Below are 7,558 nucleotides of genomic sequence, written 5' to 3' on the forward strand. Positions count from 1 at the left end.
TACAAATCCCCATGATTTTCATTTCTTCTCCTTATGACCTCCCCGTCTTTCGCTAAATTTTTGAGTGTCTTTCTGTGACATTAGAGGATGTAGGTTTACCCACTGGTATGTTTTTGTTATGTGGCCACCTGTCAGGCTGTGTGCAGCCAGTCAGCACCACGCTGGCATGTGGCTCCAGCCTGTGCTTCACATGGGTCCCCTGGGATAAGGTTTCTGCCTCTCTGTGGTGGAGAACATCCTCCCTAGCACTGCTTAAGCACAGATCTAAATTCAAAGTCTCATTTTCCTCTCCACCCCATTTGCTCCACTTTGAAAGTCAGACAAGTCCACCTTGCAGCTATTAAGCCTAGTCCTAGACCTGAGCTCTTCATTCCCTGAGCTCAACCCTCTGCTAAAATAAACTTGCCTCGGGTTCACATGCTGTGTTGATGCCTCTTCTATGTACTACATTTCCTCATCATACAGAACTTGTGGAAAATGTTTCCTTCTAGTCAAGCTATGACCACAACCAACCAACACCAGCAGCAGGTCTGGACTGGTGCTTCCTGCTGGGAATGGGTGCAAAAGACACAGCATTCGCTACTTTCTGTCCTTCACCCAGACTGGCTGCTATTAGTGGATATGCTAGGCTTGAGCATGCAAGAGGAAAGTTAAAGACAGAGAACTGGGCAGAATTTGGGTTATCTGGAAGCAGACTTCTGGAAAGAGCAGGAAGGAGTGGCAGCAGAGCTGAGAGAGCAGGTATGTGCCTGCAGCTAGGCTGGGGGACAGGATATAGCTCAGTCCCTGCAGGCAGAGCCTGTACAGGGATGTGGTGTATGCCCAGGTCTTGGAAAGGTCATGAAACTCCCAACAGTCATAGTATATGTGAATAAGGTGAAATGGATATGCACATTTTACCTGAATTCCATCTTTCTTAGCCTCACTCATTCTACAGTTACTTTATCCAATGGGGTACCCAGGTGGCTTTTGGAATAGTTTTATCTTGAAGCACACATCAGATCAGCTAGTGAAAAAATTACCAGCAGGAAGGAGGGTAGCTCTGGCAGGATGGAAAAACTCCATTCCCATGCTCCAGGAGTGATGCCAAAGTAGCTTCAACTTTTGGAAGGGAGGCAGCAGCTCCTTGCATTGCTAGTCTGGGCTCTGGAATGAGTGGGACAGGCTCTCTCCTCTCCATGTGCAGGACATGTTGGGCTGGCAAGCAAGAAAGCCATAAATGCAGTACCAAAGAGTCAACACCAGTGCTTTCAGTACAGATATTCCCACAACTTTCCCAGGCTCACAACTAGGGTCGATCAAAGTAGCGATGTGTAAGGTGGTGCCATTTGCTGTAGCTTCCCTGGCCTGTAGTCTTCCCCTTCTCTTGTCTTCAGACCTTGGGTCCTTTGCAATGATCCAAATCCAAGATCATGAGATAGCTCCTTTAGGAGTCCCTTTTGGGACTGGTGCTATTTAATATCTTCACTAATGACACAGATTAAAGGATTGAGTGCATACAGCAAATCTGCAGCCAACACCAAGGTGAGAGCACAACTGACACTTCTGAAGGACAAGATGCCATCAGAAGAAACTCAAGCAGTGGCCCTTGGGAATCCCATGAGGTTTAACAAGGCCAAGTGCTGGTGCTGCACCCGGGTCAGGGCAATCCCTGGTGCCAGCCCAGGCTGGGGATGAGCAGACCGAGAGCAGCCCTGCCCTGAAGGACTTGGGGGTGCTGTGGGTGAGAGCTGGGCATGAGCCAGCCATGGGCACTCCCAGCCCAGAGAGCCAAGTGTGTCCTGGGCTGCATCCAGAGCCCCGTGGGCAGCAGGGCAGGGAGGGGATTCTGCCCCTCTGCCCTGCTCTGGTGAGACCCCACCTGCAGAGCTGCCTCCAGCTCTGGGCTCCCAGCACAGGAAGGGCACGGAGCTGCTGGAGAGAGTCCAGAGGAGGCACCAAGGTGATCAGAGGGATGGAGCACCTCTGCTGTGAGGAAAGGCTGGGAGAATTGGGATTGTTCAGCCTGGAGAAGAGAAAGCTTTGAGATGACCTCCCAGTCCCTGAAGGGACTCTATAAGAACGATGAAAAGGGACATTTTACAAGAGCCTGAAGTGACAGGACAGGGGAGAATGTCTTCAAACTGAAAAAAGGTAGGTTTAGATTAGATATTAGAAAGAAATTATTTACTGAGAAGGTGGTGAGGCCTTGGTACAGGTTGGTCAGAGAAGTTGTGGGTGCCCCATCCCTGGAAGTGTTCAAGGCCAGGTTGGATAGGGCTTGGAGCATCCTGATCTAGTGGGAGGTGTCCCTGTCCATGAAAGAGAGTTTGAAACCAGATGATATTTAAGGTCTCTTCCAAGCCATGCCATTCTTTGATACTATAATTATTTGATATGCTATTAAAATAGACATCTGGGTAGAGGCCTTCCTATATGGAGTGAGTATTTCTGGGATATGCAATAGCTGAGCAACAGCATTGAGAATTGCAGTTCTGAGTGACTATACTTTAAATCATGAGTACAGTGAGAGTCGGACATCCTATTTGTTCCAGTTACCAGAAATTTCCATTTGCTTTCCCTGGGGCTGCACTACATCTATGTCTTACTCCACTTGGCAGACTTTCTTGGCAAAATATAGTTCAGCATTATTTACATACACAAGATTTCTGGCATATTGCTCTTTTTGAGAGTAGAGAGAGAGAAAACACAGCTAACTTCCCTATTCTCTTAACAAATTATAAAGCATATTGTAGTTGGATGAGGTGAAATGGATCGGTGATTTTGAAGAAGCTTAATTGTGATAGTTTTGCAGCCCTTGAAATTTTGCAGCTTAATCCCATTTTTATCTAAACCTTCTGGTATTGTCTAGCCTCACTTCAAGTTTTTACTGAAACAGCACAAAGGCACTGAGTTTGTCAACACTGTGCTTCAATTAGAAGATAAGGAACAAGATAATGGCAAGCTAAGAAACTGTCTGGTAGCAAGTTGTTTGTAATATTAAGGTTAGGTTGCTCTCCTTGGTGAATGTGATATCTTGGTATTTGTAAGATCTAATCCTTTCATTCAACCACATGACTGTTAAATAATGTACTTATTTTGCTAATACCTGTGAGGAAAAAAAAATACAAATGTCTATTTTGCTTTTCACTGCCCTTTCATTACATTGATAATGTCAAAGTGATTGTAGCATTAGTCTTATATTCCTGTTAAAAAGTGTGCAACTGAAATATTCAGAAGCATTTTATAAAGTCAGCATTGCTCAAAGTCAAAGTAAGCAGCAAAGTGCATAGAAAAGAAAACAGGGGAGAAGGGACAGGCTATTTGTTGATTTTTAAAAGTTATCAGTTGCTTATCAGAAAAATGAAATGCTATTAAGCAATCAACATTTCTAGTTATATATATATATATAATTCTTCCACTTCTCCAGAAGTTATGGATCCTGTGGTTGATCAAGGTAAGGATGTCCTTTCAGTTTCACTCCTTTCAATAACATGGAGATTGACTTTCCCAGGAACTCCGAGTTTTTAATTCACCTTGTTGAGTAAGTGCCTCAGGGTATTTGCCTTGACAAAACACATCAATAGTTCAACTGGCTTTCTACTGAAATAATTCTTGGATGACAAACCTCACATATTTGGCAAAATATTTCAAATGTGGGAAACTGGTTTTTCCTCATTTTTTCTAGCCAGAAAATTCTTGACCTCCCTTACTAAATGTGGTGGCTTCAAAACAAGGATCTGAAGGAAAAATTATTGTGTTGAGCTTCCTCACCCTGCTTTAGTGGTTTAAAAGTGTTTCTTATACAGTCAGGCATATCCAGTTGCAACAACAGTCAGTGGATACTCAATTCTAATGCAAAGTTCATTATATTTCAGCAGTGTGTTGAGAGTTGTTTAAAGTTTGAAGTGATGGTTTCCTTTCATTCAGATTTTACACAGTGGACATGACCAAAGTACTTCCATATGCGCCTTTCAATTTATCCTTAAATACTACATTTCAAAAGCATAGAACACTAAGTTTCAGTGTAAGTATATTAATTTTGAGAGAGAAGAATGCTGGTGTTATATTGGAGTACTAATGAAAAAAAGGATAAAAATAATGGCAGCACTGTTTTAATGCATTTTCATTAACTCAGGAAATGCAAGACACAATTCAATGAAAGTTAAATGTATTAGTAAGTTATTATCACACAAGACAAAAAAATCGGAACAGCCTTAACTCAGATGAGCCAAGAATACCCTGAACCATGACATGGTTACAGTTCTGATACATTGGGATTTGTGAACCAGAATAGATGCAACTAATATTTTTTCAATAAATCCTCATGGGATTTTAAAAGATGAGGGTGAGAAAAAACAAGGGAAGACTTTGAAGGCAGGTAAAGTCCTCTCTACCCAAGAAAGATAAAAATTTTAAAAATAAGTATTTAATAATGGACTTGGAAAATTATTGGGACTGGATAAGAATAAAAGGGCAAAAGACTTAGAGGCTGACATTGACAATGTGGTAGCAAAAGATGCTTGGAGAGATAAAAAGAAGATGACAAGGGAACAGAGAGCAGCAGGGACAAGTCTGTTTAACTCACAGACTACAATTCCTCAAGGGCCCTAATATTAACCACAAGAGTGATGAGTCTTTGAAGCTTTTTCTGACAATGAATCACTGTGACACCTCTAGGTAATATGCATTTTATACCTTCTAGCAACTGATATGCACATAGAATAACAGCTCTCCACTGTCATGATTTGTCAGCCTTGCTGGAAAGCATCTCAGCTAAGAGCATGGCCCCCAGAAGCATGGCCAGAGCAAGGCGGCCATTGGTTTGACTCCTGGTACTGAAACTTCTCTTTTGGATGGGTGCTCAATTTCCTAAAGAGACAGGAAATTAATGCTAGAAATAAACTGTACTGAGAAAAATGTGTTTATGAAGCCTTTACAAGAGAGTGTGAGTCAGCAGTTGATGCTGTGGGACTTAGGCAACCTGGATGTTCAAACTTCGGGGGTTTTTATGCACCCGTGCAGAAGCCACCAGTGTGGGTAGATTGTGGGAAAGGTATTTTGTGTTCACCTCAGGACTCACATGCCCAAGTCCTGCAGATGTGCTGATGTCTAGACAGCTGCTACCCAAAAAAATACCATCATGCACCATGACCATATTAGATGAAAATGGTTATGTTTTTATCCAGTAATGTGGACATACTCCTGTGTTTTGCCATGTTTTGTCTTTTGACCTCTGGTAGAAGCTGAGGAACACCAAAGGCAAGAGCTGCTCGACCCTCTTAGTGCTGTTTTGTTCATTGCCAGCTACCAGCTACCCTCAGGTGCTCCTGGTGGGGATATACACACCTTTTCCAAGTGGTATGTGGAGGTCATCACCAGCATTCACCTGCTGCTTGCTTCCAAGGAGGCAAGATCCTAAAGGGCAGCCAGCAAGTCTTGAGTGTCTGTGGCCAGGAGATGTGGACTCTAAACGTCATATAGAAATGTGGAAAAAAATTGTGGGCACCACTTATAATTTCCATTGTGTCGGAAATTATTATGTTTCAAAAGAAAAACATTTGCATCATTTTCTGAAATTAAATTTTTTTAACAAAACCTTATGAAAAAATATGAGGCCACTGAGATTTTTCCCCCATGATCTGTGCATGAAAGTTATCTCTAACATAATTTTCATAATTGCTGAGGTTTCCTGATGGTGGTATTCACACCTCCAAGCTGCAAAAGGCAGGGAATTCTTTGATTATCTGGTTGGGTGCTGAATTTTTAAAATTTCCAAATCCTGTATATGCAAAGTATAAATATGTTAAGCATCCTGGATATAATGGCATTTCTGTAGTGGTGAGAGGTTTTAGGAAAGAATATATTACTCATGTTTATGAAAAAGAAAATAAGCAAAAGGTTTGCCTTCCAGCTACATGTACCAAGATGTAAGAGTCAAAATACAAGCCAAAATAATAAATTATAATACAATCCCATAAATATAACAATAATGGTTAGAAATGTCTACTAAAGTCAATTACTTCATGTTGTCTTTCTTTTTCTCCTCGTGAGTGCTGGAAGCAGTACCACCCACAGATACCATCTTGACCTGCAGCAAAATAGCAACTGCTATTTCTCAATCCTATCTTCCCATTGCTCAAGTACCACCACAAATGTGAGGTCTTCACTTCAACCAGGACACAGGGATTAAGGAGGAAAGTAGTTGTATTGTAAGTATAAAGATCCATCAGAAGAATGCCTCCTGTCACTTTTTTTTCTTAATGGAAACCACGTCCAAATCCCTTGAATTTGGTCAATTTCTCCAGTCAAAAGCTGCTGTCACAAGTGAGGCTGCAATGCCCTTTGCTGACACAAGTAAAACTTTTGAATTGCTATAGTTATAAAAACAAACAGATTTTTATAAAGTCCACCTTTGCCCCCTGCCTCTTTGGTATAAATGTCAGTATTTGAACTTTTCTCTCTGAAGAATTTAAAATAGAAAACAAACTTGAACACATATTCATCATAATTTGACATTTCGGAGGTTAGTGCTGCATGCAAATGAAAAGATTAGCAAAGTTCTTGAGAGATACTATTTATTTGCAGAAAGTTTCCATTCAAAAAAAAGAAAAAGGTGGTAAAAGAATAAGCTAATTCCCTTTATCCTAATAGACTTTCATTTTAATTTACTTACAAGCATGTTTTCAATGCCAAATTGTCTTTTACAGTCACATGTATTTCTGCTCCCTTTAAAAATCACATTTTTAAAAATTTGCTTATCTGAGTGTATTGCCAGTGTCTTTTACATTTTGTTATGTCTTTGGAGACACAGAAATAAAAGCATGTGCATGCTACCAGTGGTGGAAAATAATTTCAACCCATTGTTATTTGCATTAAAATATAACTGTTCACTTTGTCTATACACAAGTTTAGTATGTCCTGTTCAGTAGGGGCAAATGAATACCTTTATTTAGCTATTCACAGGGGTTTGTGTGCTGCTCAGCAAAGACAAATGAACAATGAAAAGTAAAAAATAGCATGTTCCTCGACCTTAGATCAGTATTACACTGAATTCATGGCACAAATATGCTTTCATTGGTGAAGATGCTGGTTCTCTGGTGTACAATAAAACTCACCTAAGATGACCTTTGTGTTATGGTGCACCTCCAATTGCAAAGCTATTGAACAGATTCATCTTTTTATCAGCTTAGTAACTTCGCATTATCAACTTCAAACATAAATCTTTGGAGAAAGACTAAAGCACATAGCTTTGCAATTAAAGTAAACCCCTTCTAGAATATGAGAACAAGACATCCTTTAGGAAACTGGGATTTGTTTGGCAACAAATTGGCTACATTGTGAGAGCAATGCAGGTAAGCACCTTTCCAAGCGCTCTCGAGGGCTGCCCAAGCAGAGCTGTGCAGGCATATCTCCATTAGTGCAATAGCTACTAAAGCATGGATTTTGAAACGTCAGTTATGACCAGAATTAGATGTATGCACACACGCAAAAACAGACACCTACACGCATTTACGGAGTCACAGGACTGCGGCCACGCTTTGAAGCAGAGACCGGGGAGTTCCCAGCGGAGACCAGG

This window comes from Taeniopygia guttata, chromosome Z (assembly GCF_048771995.1).
Source record: "Taeniopygia guttata chromosome Z, bTaeGut7.mat, whole genome shotgun sequence".
NCBI lineage: Eukaryota > Metazoa > Chordata > Aves > Passeriformes > Estrildidae > Taeniopygia > Taeniopygia guttata.